At 39.6% G+C, this 16375-nt stretch overlaps 1 protein-coding gene across 4 annotated transcripts in view; it reads left to right on the top strand.

The window, feature by feature from the left end:
- LOC115238270 (protein turtle) overlaps window positions 1-16375 on the top strand; it is a 212694-nt gene that overhangs the window by 81354 nt on the left and 114965 nt on the right. For all 4 annotated transcript variants that reach the window (XM_029811939.1, XM_029811938.1, XM_029811937.1 and 1 more), the window contains exon 3: window positions 7727-7758. The gene's annotated coding sequence lies outside the window, so the exon portion shown is untranslated. The remainder of the gene's footprint in view (window positions 1-7726; window positions 7759-16375) is intronic.

The following is a 16375-nucleotide window of genomic DNA, read 5'->3' as shown; positions in this document are numbered from 1 at the left end:
TATATATATATATATATATAGAAAGACGTATGTAATATGTAGAAACTACGTTGAATCTCTAAAAGAGAAGATATCCGCTCAGTCGCATAACAATGTCTTGATGTTTTCTAGTTGTACTACCAAAGAGCTTGCATCCCTTAGGGGACCGTTAAGCTCTTGAGTTTCAGCAACATATACATTGGGAAACACTGCCTTAGGTACTCCATAAACATGGCTGACATAATAATCGTATTTACCCTCTCATATTGCAAAATTAATAACGTGGTTAATGTATACATAAAACGCATGCACACACGTGTGACTTTATCATTATTATATTATTATATGATTTCAATAATTCATACCCCAGGCATATTTATGTGTTGCGTAGCGTAGTCGTGAATAATGAGCTGTCCTGATTTTTTTTTTAGTGATATATACACATTAATTTCGTTATTAAAATGAATATATTAGCAGCGCGTGCGATAATTGAGATTAATAGAAAAACTCGGTATTCGTTGCATTGTAAATATGCGTTAAACTTCATTATTCGAGATTATTTTTCGAGATTGTATTTATCAGTATAAAAAAAAAAAAAATTAAATAACTTCTGTAATCTAAGTATCTTATATATATCTATAACTTCTAAATATCATAGGTATAAAAAAATATTCAATATATTAAAAATATCGACATAAAATATTATTACAATAAATTTAATAAAATAAAAATTTTCCAATCATTTTCTAAATTTTATTCGTAAGACTCGCATATATTATATTTGTAAACAGTGTTTATTACTGATTTTCTTGTTTCACGAATGTATTTTAACGTTATGTTTCCATCGTGTCTGTTTATACAAACGTTGAATAATGACCGCCATTAGACCGCACATTTGTTCAATTTTCGCGACGCGTATTGTCGCATCTTTCTGAACAATTACACGCTCGTACGTGTAAAAGCAAGTCCATAAGCGCGCGTCCCGCTCTAAGCCGGGTCACGGATCTCGCGATAATGCTCCCGGTACAACCGACCCACCTTTGCGGAAATTAATTTCCGCTGCCGCGTTATTGTCAAATTTTCACATGGATGGTAACGTGCGTTTGAGAGTCGACTATGCTGCTACCTTCTTCCTGTCGTGATCCATAAGCCTGTTACACAATAAACTCTTATGTACTTTGCGCTGCATCGTCTGCCTTGAGAGACGAAAGTTTAGTCTGTTTTTGCGGAAACCATCCATGAGAAGATGTGTGTAATATTTATGAAGACATATGTGATATGTACATAATGTGTAGGAACTATGTTGAAATTAATTCGCAGCCATAAAGAGATGCGAGAGATAAGCATCATAAAGAGATGTGAGAGATAGGCATCATAAAATGTAATTTCGCAAAAAAAGAATAAAAAATGAACAGCGTTTAATCGAAAACTATATTCTAGCAAACATTAAAGTATAATTATATCTTACACTTTATATGTTTTCAATTGCAGACATTGCTGATGAGAAATTCCACAATTTGCTTATAAGATAATTAAGATTAAATAGACGCATCTGCGATACACGATAATATTATATATAGCAATTACAATTAATTATAATTATAAAATTTTAACATATCGATTCGTGACTGCCATCGTTAAAATCGCGACATAGTGTAAACGAACTTTAGTTTACTTGCAAACGCAAGCGGAAACATTTTCTCGTTCTGAAGTCCGTGGGTGCACGAAACACGGAATGGAGATGCTAAACGAGGGGAGTCGGCGTCATCATCCTCGATGTGTACAGGCCTCGACAGTGCCCCCTTTAACATTCACCCCCGGCGACGTAATTGAATCACGCTACGGACCGTCGAGGCGTAAAACGCGGATTAAATACGTTGCATACGTAGCATCGAGCTCCCGCTCCCTCCTCCCTCTCCCCTTTCCTCTACGAGGGGATTCTGCGCGGGTTTGCAACGAGAGAGCGGCTGAAAGTTGCGTTTGGTATTCTGGAAACTCCAAATACACGCGTATTCCGATGGACACCTGCACGGTCAGTCCGCTTGCTAATATGTGCATTTCCGGTTCTTTGAAGACTAATCCGTGGGGGATTGTCGATCGTGGATTCAGTCAGATCGGTTGCTATCGCGACCTTTCGTACGGGCTGATGGAACCCACTGAAATTTGCAAGAGGTAAACGAGAACGGAAATACGACAGAGAGGGATCAAAATGTGGAGTTTTAAATCTCTCTCTCTCTCTTTCTCTTTGCGTCTAAAATTTATTTATAACGTAATCGGATCTAGTTTAACCGTTTTTAGCCTTTGCTTTGATTGCGCATATCTCGTTTACCTTTTACGTTTATCTGTAATTTTGTGGATCATGCGATTATGCAACATGCGGTCTGCTCGGTAGACAGAAATGAAAAAAACAGCGCAACCTGATTGCTCCCGAGATATCAGGATTTATCGTCGATCGCTGTTTTTGGTTCAGTTGATTTTGTTTTTCTTTTTGAAAGCCTCAATTTCGTTAACCCGTGTTGTATTCTCAGTGAAAACGGAAGATAACGGTGATTGCAGAAAGTAAGTCGATAGGAAATTGCGCGAGAGACTAGAAAACACGACAACGAGAACAAAGAAGCTTGATGAAAAACTGGAATCGAAATTCGGTTGTCAAATCGAATGGCTTTTATGCTATTTGAGTTTTTTAACATTTTCCTTTGTCACTTGACATGAAGAATGATACGCTCAAGAATTTTTCATTTCTCCGGCTTGCTTTATCAAATGCGCTTTATATCGATTCTGCTTTCAAAAACTATCATATTCTAATTTGAATGGGAAAACTGACAGATAAGAGCCAAGATATTAATGCGCAGACTTATTGTAGTTAAATTTTATTAACAAATGTGCATTAAAAATGATCCTAATTTAAAGAAAATCGTTAAGACATACATACGATATACATAGAATTAGGAATACATCCAAAAATCATTCATTTTTTATTACTTGATATTGAAAAATATATAATTATATTTAATAAAAAATTGGTGTTTTATCAATCTTAATATACATATATAAAAACATCAAAAATTTTTTCGAGTACTTAAATTTCGCAGCATCGTAATGTATATATATAGAGTATTCAAAAATACCATTCAATATTTATATGGTAGATAGAACACACTGTACTGAGTAAAAAAACCTTAGTAAACATAGATCGAAAGCTCAATCGTTTCTGAGATATAAACATTTTTGTATGTTAACATCATGATTGATTTACTGGCTTCTACGTGTCGCAATGTTTACCTCAATGTTTATAAACCGCGTTCTGAATATCCTCATTCAATTTCTATACATACTTCATAACAGAAGATTTTACCGGCGATCAGTCAGTTGTTATCAACCGGCGATTGCGGATCTTTGCGATTTGGTGATTACACAGTTACAAAGTATCGTGCTAAAAATGTCAGCGTATTATTCTAATGAAGAAATGGCAGATATTTTATGTATGGTCGTCGAAGACAAATTATCTTCTTCTCTTCGCATGCGACACGTAGACGCAAGTAAGTCAATCATGATGCTAAAATACAAAAATGCTTATATCTCAAAAACGGTTAAGCTTTCGACTTATACTTACTAAGATTTTTTTACTCACTTATATAAATATTGAATGATTTTTTGAACACTCTGTATATTCCTTTAAGTTTCAAGTAAAATTCCAATAAAATTTCCAAGATTTAAAAATTATCTCGATTATTACAATCCACGAGAGCCTTGGGTATTGGGACATCTTCACCTGAAGATGTTTACGAAATTTATGAATGTCGGTAGTATTTACGGGGAACTTCACAAGAATGAACAGGGGGAGAGGCTTTGCCTCTCGCCCACGCTTAAAAGTCGTAAACAGACTTTCGTTGTAAAAACAATGGATTAGTACAGCGTAAACTTACTATACGAGTGAAGCGAGGGGGGGATTTAAGGCGGGAGGAGGCACGAACCAAGCATCCATCTCTTCCGTGGCAGCGGCACTGTCGTGTCTGTGTAGGGCGTTTACACACTTCCTCAGCCCGACAAATAATTGTTAGAAAACAACATTTGCGGGTCTGAAAAAATATGCGAGGTACAAGTGGCTGAATCGGGAATCGAACCCGAGTCTTTCGCTTTCCGCTCAATGGATGCAGTGCCGATTGTCACGGAGAGACGAAATCCCCAGCACGTCTCCAGATCGGTCCAAATCATAACGATTGAAAATTGGCGCCCGTAGCCGCTCAGCGATGAGTCTTGACTCACCACCAGTATGAATGGAAGCCTCCTTGAGTAGTCCATCCTAAACCACTACGCCTAAGCAGCCCCCTCTTCTGCTCCCAATTAATAATACGATCTTCCATCGTCACCACGTGGTGGATCTAGTGGACAGATTACCAGCACTTACGCTGGCACAGATGTACACCGCAGAGTGAAGCGAGGGGGGGGAGCCTTGGGTATTGGGACATCTCCACCTGAAGATGTTTACGAAATTTATGAATGTCGGTAGTATTTACGGGGAACTTCACAAGAATGAAAGAAAAACCATCAATCTCGGTGTCCCAGTTTCGTCCTGCGGTAGAAGGCGGCGCTAACCGAGCGGACTCGAGGACGAGAATCTCTCCGTCCGATGCCGTTTATGAGGGAACTGTTCTCAAACTGTTTTGTAAGAAAGATAAATAGGCGCTTTTGATAAAACTCGCCTGACACACCCGGGCCCGAAGCATTGAATTTCATTATCGTGCGAGTCTTGATTTATCGCTTACGCCCGCCTTATTCTCAGACGCGACTCGTCGTCCTCTCTTACATCCTATCTTACGGTAACCCCCTCGACGATCTATTTCGCGAAACGCGATAACAAATTGCCGATGGTTTACGTATCTAAGGGTCTCGAGGAATCCGCGGTCGGTATCACTTCTACAACGATAAAAATCGTAGCTTTCGGGAACGGTGTTACATTTTTCAGACCGTAATCACCGGGATGATTTTGAATTTCGCTCTCTCCACGTACAGTTGCCCTTTTTCCGTTTTCAAAATTTCAGTCTGCGGCCGGCCGTTAGAAATGCAATCGCCGAGAGGATCGAGATGCATTCGCGCGTGTTGAATAATCAAACGAAAAAATTGGCTCGCCGTAAATGTTCGTAGGATAGCCACAACTGTTATCCTACCAACGTCAAACCTTCCTCTCTCTTCCCCCTACGTTTTTTTTCCTCTCCTTTCCTCTTTCTCTCTCCTCCTCCCCCCTTACTCTGCACATCTTCTGACGTTCTCTCATAGTCTGTCATAAAACTTTCATAACTTTCGGTATTTCCACGAGCAGCCTTTTGCCAGTCCGCTCATGCGAGTCGCTGGATACGACCCCTCTTTTCCTTAAGTAAGGGAACGATGGGAGGATGAACGAGACGTGTCGAGAGTAAAAATATCGCGCGGTTAACTCCCGCAGGGGCACATCGCGGCCAACTTGGAAGAGTCGTAATTTGAATATTTTGTTCGACGGTCGATGCGTATCGCCGGAATTGGTTTTTAACTAGCGTCTCCCTTCGCTCTAAAATCAAGGGTACATGATTTAGAATCGAGAATGGAAATGTCAAGAGAGAAATATGCTTCTGTGACGAAAACGGTTCGCGCCGTATCGATTATATTTAAGTTTGATATGGCTTTTATTTACATAAAATATTTAATATAATTATAATTTTTTATAATTATGTAATTTTCTGCTAATTAAAATATTTCTAGATTTAATAACCGCTATATTGTGTGCGTACTACGTACTGCTACTCTACATTGTTCCGGTACTAAAATTTTTTGAATATCTACCTTTGCTGCGAACGCGAAGGCGCGAGCGGTTCATAAATTCGCAAATAGCCGCAAACAATTCAACATGCTATTCAACGCGACGACGCAACGCATCGGCTGCACCAGGCAGTCGCAGCGCTGACTGCATCGACGGCAAACATTCCGGTTAAGCAATCGTCACACCAAATTCGACAATGACATTTCGATCAACGACAATGTCAAGAATGTCTTTCATATTGAGCTCGAAATAATTTAGATAGCGATGATCATTTCATGCGCGTTTTTCAGATATTAAAAATATTAGACTCGATTGAATCTTTCGCGGAATGTAATGAAATATTTTTCGTATTGATTAATTATCGATTAATACCCTCGTCATATTTTTCGAATGATCATGGTCGCGCGAGAGACGAAACGCTATGGGTCTTGAAACGGATGAAAGGTGATTCAGAGCGACAAAGCGCAAAGTTGGATCGAATAGCCATAGTATATGGTTTCTGTCGTTACTGTCGCGCAACTGCGTTCGTAATACCTTTTGCAGGCTGCAGCCGTCGCTCTTGCAACCCATTAAATAACTTCGTGTCTCGAATATCGAAATGGAGCTATGCAGGTAGTGCGATTCGTTGCGATCGAATGTTCCATATACGGCGACAAATCATAGCTCACACACTTCGTCGTCGTTAGCGATATTTATTCTTTAAAATCCCCTGGCACGATAAATCAGAGCATATATGTATAAATTACATCTGATACCATTTAAAGTGTTTTTCTGTCGATCCTATTTTTTCATCATTCTTTATCTGCTGTTCTTCAATTATAATTATTATTACCGTTTACATAACGATAATAATTTGATATGGCAGATCTTGTGGAAAGAGAAAGACCGCGGATGAATTAAAGAGCGAGAATTTTTACAATATTTTAGAACTTTTAATTCGTTTTCTCTCTCTCTTCCTCTCCGTGCGCACTCCCACCTATTTTCATTTCATTATCAAACCGAATCGAATAAAAGCGCCATTTCGTTATTAAAGCGAATTTTCGTCGATTGTGAAAATACAGAAGGCAGCTAATAACTGCGAGGAATATAAATCCCTCGAATTAATTTCGTATCGTACTTATTCGGTAAAACTGACTTCAGACGCGAATAATGTGCAAAAGAAAAACACGTTACCTCGGGTCGTGCTCGTGTGCTTAATTAGCGCTTTCCTCCATTTTGCTATATAACTTATTGCCGCTCTTAATCTTAAGAGATAATATCTCTGGTGTCGGTTTTAAAGTGTGTACTTAAGCATATGGCGCGCTTTACCGATGAATTACGCCATCTCATAGTTTGCGTTGACCACTGACCTGCATATTGCGCGTATATATTTTCCTCGGCTTCGTATTACCTCCGGACGGAAATTTGATTCCTCGTGGCGTTGTCGGTCATTGGATGGGGGGATAACTTAAAAGTTATCCGGTACTGACCGCAAGAAAGGGAGAGACGGAGAGATAAGAGGAGCGACGGGTTGCAATCGGAGAACTTGCGATTTACCGTAGTAATTACCAAAATTACTGCACCGCATAATGACGGTAATTATCGCCGTAATTCGTGGTAATTGCCGCGGCAATTACTGGACTGAAATCCTGAAGACCGATGGAAAGGCCGGCAGGTGGTTGCGTCGACAGTGGCGATCACTTTTCCTCCTTTTCTGTGCTTGGATTTTGTTTCCCTCTGTCCATTATTGATTTTGATGTGAGAAAATGGACGAGGAATTATCGCCTTTACTTTCAAGGTTAATCTCGAAACAGATGTTGCTTTCGTATTGAAATTTTACGTCCAGTTTACCACTTTTACACGAATGACAGTGATCTTAAAATCTAACCTTTAAATTTTTGCAATTACAATTGAATATTAAATTTCTTCACTATGCAATTTCACAATATTTTAATTGCTATTATTTTGTTGCAGGTCTGAATCGTGAGAAAGGTCCAGTACTTTTGGTGAGTTAATTGATTTATTTATGCATAGAAAGAGATAAAAGGGTCGGAGCAGAGTCGTTTTTGACACTATTCGGCCTTCAAACCATTTCTTTCCACGTTCTTTTCTCGAATATGATGGGAGGAACGATAGAAAAACGACAATGATTCTTTTTAATGACCGCACGACGGGCCTTGAGGAGATAGAGACCGCGTATATTCAGACGCGACGCGTCCTTCGCAACTCTCGGGGAATCAAAATCGCCGTCCTCTTTCTCTTCCTAATGACTCGCGAAAAATTTCAATGCGTCTAAATGGCTCGCCTTTTCATATTGAATAATAAATGACGGCCGACGCCGTTGGAAGGCTAGGTCGACGCGACGCCGGCTGATGAGACGTCGCCGAACGAGGACGCTAGGTGAACTATCTATGTACGCTGGTCGCTTCTGGCAATTCGGAATGATTTTGTATTCATCATCCGAAAAAAAATTCCATTTCTCAGTGTCGCGCGCGCGAGGCCATGAAATGTCCGGTTTGATAGAGCAGATAGTCCGAGGATATACGTCAAAGTTACCGGGAAGTTTGTCACAGAAATGACTCTGATCGGCGATTTTTCGTATGCTTTTCCTCGCTCACGTCATACTTTCTCTGGTTTTTTTTTTTTTTTTTACGTAACAGCAAGTGGACAAATTCAAAAAGAGAGAATTTTTATAATATTCGCTGAACAGATTTTATAATTTATACTGAACAGTCGCAACATATATTACTATGATTATATATCGGCTGATGACAACACCAGTCGTATCGTTGGCCATGTGAATATGCGGAGATCGCCGAAACTTTGCTGAAATTGAGATCGATAGCGTGATATTTATTTCGATTTCCGGAATGAGACGAATCTATTTATTTACCTATGGAGAGGAGGATCTATATAAGGGTGGAAAGTGGCGACCGGCGCCAGCGACGACGTATCCGTCCTAGGAGTCTTCCTACGAGACGGATCGCCGTCCTGGGATCGCGCCACCGAATGACAGCCACGAACTCGTCTCTTTCCGCCTACATCGATTTTCGAGCTAATAAAGTTTATACAAGGGTCGCAAAAGTCGCAAGAAAGTCCGCAAGTGACGGTATTTTTCTGGTTTTTTTTTTTTTTTTTTACGTAACAGCAAGTGGACAAATTTAAAAAGAGAGAATTTTTATAATATTCGCTGAACAGATTTTATAATTTATACTGAACAGTCGCAACATATATTACTATGATTATATATCGGCTGATGACAACACCAGTCGTATCGTTGGCCATGTGAATATGCGGAGATCGCCGAAACTTTGCTGAAATTGAGATCGATAGCGTGATATTTATTTCGATTTCCGGAATGAGACGAATCTATTTATTTACCTATGGAGAGGAGGATCTATATAAGGGTGGAAAGTGGCGACCGGCGCCAGCGACGACGTATCCGTCCTAGGAGTCTTCCTACGAGACGGATCGCCGTCCTGGGATCGCGCCACCGAATGACAGCCACGAACTCGTCTCTTTCCGCCTACATCGATTTTCGAGCTAATAAAGTTTATACAAGGGTCGCAAAAGTCGCAAGAAAGTCCGCAAGTGACGGTATTTTTTCCGTTTGTCGCCCGAACCTTTTTAATTTCGTTCGCACGCAATGAATTTCAGATCAGCGGTTAATTTTTCCGCTTCATCTCTCTCGCGGGGAATAAATAATGATCCGTCGCTATTTCATTAACGGCCAACGACACGGGAAGTTCCGACAAGTCGCGACTTTGGCGGTTTAATGAAAGCTATTGTTCGCCTCGTTTCAACTTTAAGCTCGAAAATCCTGCGCACGGATTTGCAACTGCTTGAATTTAAACTAGCGCGTAACTCATCCAGCAGAGCGAATTCGCTGGCTGCTATCGATTGCGTGTTCTTTTACCAATTAGATGCATCTCTACCGCGGGATACATGGATGGAAAAACAGTTTTATTTATGTTATACAATTTGTGCGTAGCGTATAGTTGGCGAACTTTGTTTGATAATGTTTACAAACATGAATCACGGTTAATCCGATTCCACGATTTCGATCTCTTAATTGGACGCAAATCCCGCGATTCGTCGGGCAAATAATATTTTTTGCCGGCCGTCCGAATGTTATATTTCCCGCGATTGTCGTATAAATGTAATAATCCGGTCACGCCGCGCCCCGCCATGGCGAATTATTGTCCGCCGCGACATACGAAATTCATTCGGACAATTCATTCGCTTTTTATTACGGTCGCGAATTATTATTCTCATTTCGCGAAGCAAGCGAACGAAGGGGGAGGGGGGGGGGGAAGGACGCATCTCTCCTCTCGAGGGAGAATCGCGCTCGGCGTAACGTTTAATCGTCGCGCATATTCGAACGAGAAGGGGACTCCCTCGCGTTATTATTTTCCCATTCGACGACTGTCCCACTCGCGCTTTTATCTTCTCGCCTGTTATCCCTGAAATTGCGGTACATTCGTGCGTGCGGGGGACTCGCGCGTTTTCATACGTGTACAACGCGGGACCGTGCGGTTTTCTATTAAGCCGAGAGTGCGCGTCGCGGCTTTCTATCCGGATTATCCCCGGCGCACAACCCGCACGGGGTACCTTCTCAGAGCGAGCGAGCGAAAACGGGGCTATTACGGCGCACTCGCGGGGGCGGAAACGTCGTGAGAGAGCTGTGCATACGGGGTAAGTTAAATGAAAACATTGGCATAAGCAGCGGCGGTGATTTTCCACAGTGGTGTTCCTTTGCGCGCTCATGATGAATAGAAAAGGCCTTCTTTGTGCTGAAAAAACTCAATTGACCTTTTCGAACGCGAATCTCATCGCTCTTTTCTCGAATACGTTCAGTATTCACGTATAGATGTATTCATCAGTTACGTTGAGTGCTTTACAAAGCGAATTATGAAGAAATTTTTATAGATGATCCTTCTACTTTAAATACGCATGATGCATAAAATTCTTCGTTAATTGTGCCTTCTTGATTCACGTGCTCGAAACAAGCATTGTTAATCTCGCAACGTTAATAAATAATGATTACTTATTAATTTATTCTAGCAATTAACTCTAACATAGTTTTATGTAGAGTAACGGAGAAAATACAACTGTTGATAAAGCTTTATTAGGAATATTTTTATAAAGGATCATACCTTATTATAAGGACACAAAGTGAAAGAAGTAAAAGACAAACATTGTATGATTTGCTCGTAAATTTTACGCTCCAGGCTCGATGAAAACGTGCGTGTTAAAAAATATTTTGTGTATTTATTACCTTTATTTTCTCATTTGCAATAGAGGTTACGTCTTTTCCTTGCTCGCATTTCAATGACGGAGTTATTAAATTCCTCTCAATAGCGTTTCTCGCGTGAATGAACATTATTCATTGAAGATTTATTTCTGCTCCTCCATTGAGCATGCACTGCTGCACGTATATCGATTTTCAATAATAGAGCAGACTGGATTTGCTTGAGATTACAGATACCAAATAGTAGTGTTCGAAATAATATATGGCTACTGTACTTATAGAAAGACACATATTATATTTATACATATTTTATAAAAATATTCACGAATAAAAAAATTACAGTACCATCTATTTGTGCAAGACAGATTTGTATCACGCGTATAATTATTTATGTAGCAATGTCGAAAAATTGTGTTTAACGGAATCCTGTATATCTTATATAAAATATTGCTTAATAAATCGAGCGGCCGTAATGCCAGAAATAACCATAAGAGTTGACAAATGGTCGTAACCGCAATTTATCAAGAGTGGACAAACTTTTATCGGGCTCGTTGGTGCTCGTTCGATCGCGTTCAATGAATAAACGCCGAAACCGATGACATGATACGATTCGATGTACATACTTTGCTAAAAGACGCGGGGAGAGAAGAGGCGAAAGCGGCAATTTTTCTGGAGTGATTTGTGAAAGCGGGGGTAAATGACACGGTGCAATCTCAGGAAAGGGTAGAATGGAGAATGGGAACGGGGTGCGATGCATGTATAGGACGTGTCAAAAGTAATGGCCGGCGTCTGTCAAACGGCGATGGGGTCGAAACGAACAGACTGAATAAAACGACCACGTCTATCCCGTGATTTTAAGCGTCACTCACGTCGCCGTGCACGCGTGACAATACACCATCTACGTTCGCGCCGTTGCATTTCCGCGAGAAGCGTTTCTGAGTGGAAAATATGTATTTTCAATTCGACGATGTCTATCGCAAGAACGGAAGAGATTTCGTGTTCATAGAATTTTCCCGTCTCTCGGATATTACGCGGGATATAACTTGACAAAATAACGAGAACGCTATTCGCATTTTCCCGCGCATTTGTTGTTGAAAGGAGACGACGTAACACTCTTCACTCTTACTACTTTATATCGTTGCCAGTTAAAAGTTGTTTGCAAACTTGAATTCCAAACTCTAGCAATGTAGACGAACATATTATTATCATTGATAAATAGTATGTCATAATTTTTCGCGCACAATTTTTTCAAACTGCATTGAATAATTTTGAGAATTAGTATGATTTTTGATATTTTTTATCGTTTTTTTTTTATATCAAAAAAGTGCTTAATGTTTAATAATTATTTCTGTGTTTACGTCTGTCACGTAGTTAAAGAATACGAGCAGTAAAGGGTAATGTCAACTGTTCATCATTGATGATTGCACGATTAATGAACGGAACGAGTGTCATGTATGATGACAAAGGGATTGGCAGTAACGGTACAATCATACGTGACATATTTTAGTGCACTTTTACGATCCTGCGCTGCAATTATTAATCAAAGCTGATCGCGCTGTTATAAAACCGTAATGCATGACCGATGGAAACGTCCTCTCGATATAAGCCTATGTTTAATGCACCATTGAATTCGCCATTCGACCGCAAAATTATTAAAAGGATCCGATATCATGAAGAAAAAGCTTAATTACAACGGAATAAAATTACGTTATTTTACATATCTCGAAGAAACACATTAATATATTGATAGTCGATTCCGTATGTGCAGCCTCACTAATAAAATCTGTTCCTCTTGCCAAGCGAGTTCTCGAGTCTCTCCAAATGCGACTATACCGATTCGTGATTACTTGAGCTCTTGGTGAGCATGCGAGTGAAAAATATTATATAAAAATATAAATTATTTTTATTTTTTTAGTACTTTATATTATAATATTTCTCGTGTAAAATACGCTTTGGAATATACAGTTTGAAATTTCGAAAAATTACACTTACAATTCGATATTGATAGCGCTTTTGCGTGCAACGAGATTATGAATATTAAAATTCTATATGTGTATACACATTTTCCCGTCGAAGGCTATGTTCTACGATGGCATTCCTTTCATAAAGAGATGCGTAAAATCGTGTCACGCGGAAATCCATCGCGCCTGGGAATCATCACGTGCGCGTTTCCTCTCACGAGCATTTAACCGCGCACGTCGTTTGCATACATCGTACCAAAATTGATACCCGACGGTGCAATTTACGAAGATACATATGCGTATATTCGCTTAACGTTGGCTAATGATACTCGCCATGCGTGCACACATACATTTACAATAAACTACAGAAATACAGAAAGTATACCTATAAATATGCATTCAATGTGTATCGATTTTGTATTTTGTGTTTGATTTGAGGCATAACTTAAATTTATATAATATATAAATAATAAGAATCTATTATATATTTGTATGCAGGAAAGAAAAAGAGAGAATAACACAAATATTCCAAGTTGTCGGAAAACCCATTTTTCCTGAATATAATTACTTACGTAAAAGTATCAAAATATCAAAAGCATTGTGTTACATTATACATGTATTGGTAAATGGTAACCATTATATCCTTCTTCTATCCAATGCATGACCATATATATATTCCACACAAAGCTCGTAAATATATGGTTCAATACCATATTTACATATCCATCGCGAACAAATATTAATTAGTCCATGTTTACTGTTCGAGAAAAAAAATGCGTTCGTGTAAGCGTTATAAATTGTACAACTGTAGCCGTGTCTATAACTATATCTGTATTTGTAATGCCCATATAGATCCATATATATCTCCATTTGCTCATATGGGCATTTCCCTAGACGAGTATTCGCTTGCTATATGGTTCTCTAGATGCATATTCGCTTAACGTCAGCTAATGATCCGTACCTGCATATATACACCAGGTATAATACATACACAGATAGACAGAGAGAGAGAGAGAGAGAGAGAGAGAGAGAGACAGAGAGAAATAGATAGAGAGAGAGGGAACATTATGCATTTATCGATGAATGTCGCTGATCTATATCTATCACGCATGATAGTTCAAGCTCTAATACTCGATTCAAAAGCAAATTAATTACGCATAAGGCATTCGTATCGCGTTACGCGTGTAATTCAATTTACGTTCGATTTGTGAAATTAATTTGATAGTAAATAATACAGGGAGTATATAAGAATTCAGGTTATATATATAGCGGAAAAGTTTTCCGCTGCGGAGCTCTCTTAAAAAGACGTCTCTGTGTGCCCGGTTTTATCTTCCTACCACAGTACCTGTTTTCCTACAGACGGTGTGCCTATTTGCGCAGGGAAAACAGTAGGAAAGTCCGCGTCGCGCTATTCACCGTGACTTGGCTTGTGTAAATTTAATGTGAGAGCGAAGGTAACGAACGGATATTCTCTCTCTTTTCGCGACTCCGCGTTATTGGGCAGACTGTGCACGATCCGTATAAGCGTGTCCGACAACGCGCGATCGCTTAATTGGACCGTACACACGTGCGGACGTGCGAATGCCAATCTCGATATAGGCGGATAAGGCGGATATGGGAAATGTTCACGTGGCACGCCAGATAACGGCGTTATTGCCGCTGTTCTTGTCACGTCACTGTACACGGCAGAATCGGCAGAGTTCTTGGTAATTTAGAGCTCGAGTCTCGAAATTAGACCGCACATGAACATTCGCCATTCCCGATATTTCATAGCGGCCGTAACTATAGGTGTTCCCTTCATCTTGATCGCTGATAATCTCTTTAAAATGATTCTCGTGATCTTTAACGACGATTTTGAAGATTCGGGTAAAATGGACAGAAGAGATTTATCTTCGTGCTAATATTTTTAACGTACATATACATATAGTTTCAGAATTTTTTTTTGCAATAAATGTACATTCTTTTAATATATAGAAAAAAATCATATCGCTAAGAAAAACACGCTATATAGCAGTTTAAACTAAAATATATTGATCAAACTGTACATATTCTTTTGGTCTAGTGAGTTGATTTGTAACGCCATTTTGCGCGCATATCGGGAATATAAACGAATATTGCCAAACTTTGTGAAAACATTGATTTAAAATGGAATTTTGCGAAGTGATTCTATAGACGCTATCAAAATTTAATTTCCGGTAGGTAGGTAGATAGGAGCGATGCCCGCGAGAAACATCGAAAAATGTCCGCACATTCGCACGTGGGAAATTGTCACATGTGGAAGCGGATGTAAGACTGTTATTGTCGACCTTGTTAGCGCCTCCTCCGAATATGGGAAACCGCTGCGCGCTTGCCGGTAATTTATCCCGTCTCAAGATTATCACAGGGCAGACGTTTCTCCACTTGCGCTTCCGAGTGATCCAAACCGCATACGACAGCCGGGGCTTCCTCCGTCAAAATAATTGGAAATCCGAGCCTGTTCAATCGATGCGACCAGACGAACGTGTCATCGTAGCGATATGTAAAATGAACAGTTCGATATAAATCCAATCGTACGTCATTCTTGGATTTAAACAAAACTCGTAACGAATGTTTTAATCGGCTTTGTTAAAACGGCACATTGCAACAGTTTCCATTTCTATTGCCTAGACATTTTTTTTACGTTATCGCTTAATTATATAAAAAAAAGACTTTATAAAAATGTTGAAAATCATACAAAGTAAATATTGTCATGTTTCTCTAATTAAACGAGCTAAAAACAAACATTTCTCTATGCATGGCAAAAGACAGATTCGTATATTATCAGATAATGATCCGCGAATTCTCATTCGTATAATTTCATTAATTATTATCGTACATTATATCATAATCTCGTTAGTTTTTTTAAACGCTACAAAATCTTGTAATAAGTTATTATTTATTTAGACTTTATCATGATTCTTTTGCTCTGATTGTACAAAAAATTCCCTCTCTCGAAGTTTTCTAAAAAAAAAAACATATTTCCCTCTCGATATGATCCGAATAAAAATCGGACAGCGGGAAAAATGTCAAAAGTGTCGCGCGAGAGTAATTCGCAAAAATAAAATTTCATCCGGATTGTATCTCGACGGACTTATTCGACGGATGCTTGGTCGCGGAAAATAATGAACGAACCGTGTGACCCCGAGCCGAAGTATCGACACTCTGCGTTCATTTACATCATAATGATGCCAAAATGTCAGTCCTGTCAGGCGCACGATAACGCGGTATCGAGAGGCGACGAAAATATGTACGCGGACGAAACGGGGACAATCGTCGATGCAGCGGGGGATGGTGCAGCGAGGGGTGGGGCCAGAGGGGATGAGAAGAGCGATTTCGCGGTCGGCTAAACAAATTATTGCATTTCGATAACGAGGCCACTCATAAAGTGGCGCT

This window comes from Formica exsecta, unplaced genomic scaffold (genome assembly GCF_003651465.1).
Source record: "Formica exsecta isolate Colony F162 unplaced genomic scaffold, ASM365146v1 scaffold33, whole genome shotgun sequence".
NCBI lineage: Eukaryota > Metazoa > Arthropoda > Insecta > Hymenoptera > Formicidae > Formica > Formica exsecta.
Note: the sequence above shows the minus strand (reverse complement) of the source record. Positions and strands in the feature narration are given on the sequence as shown.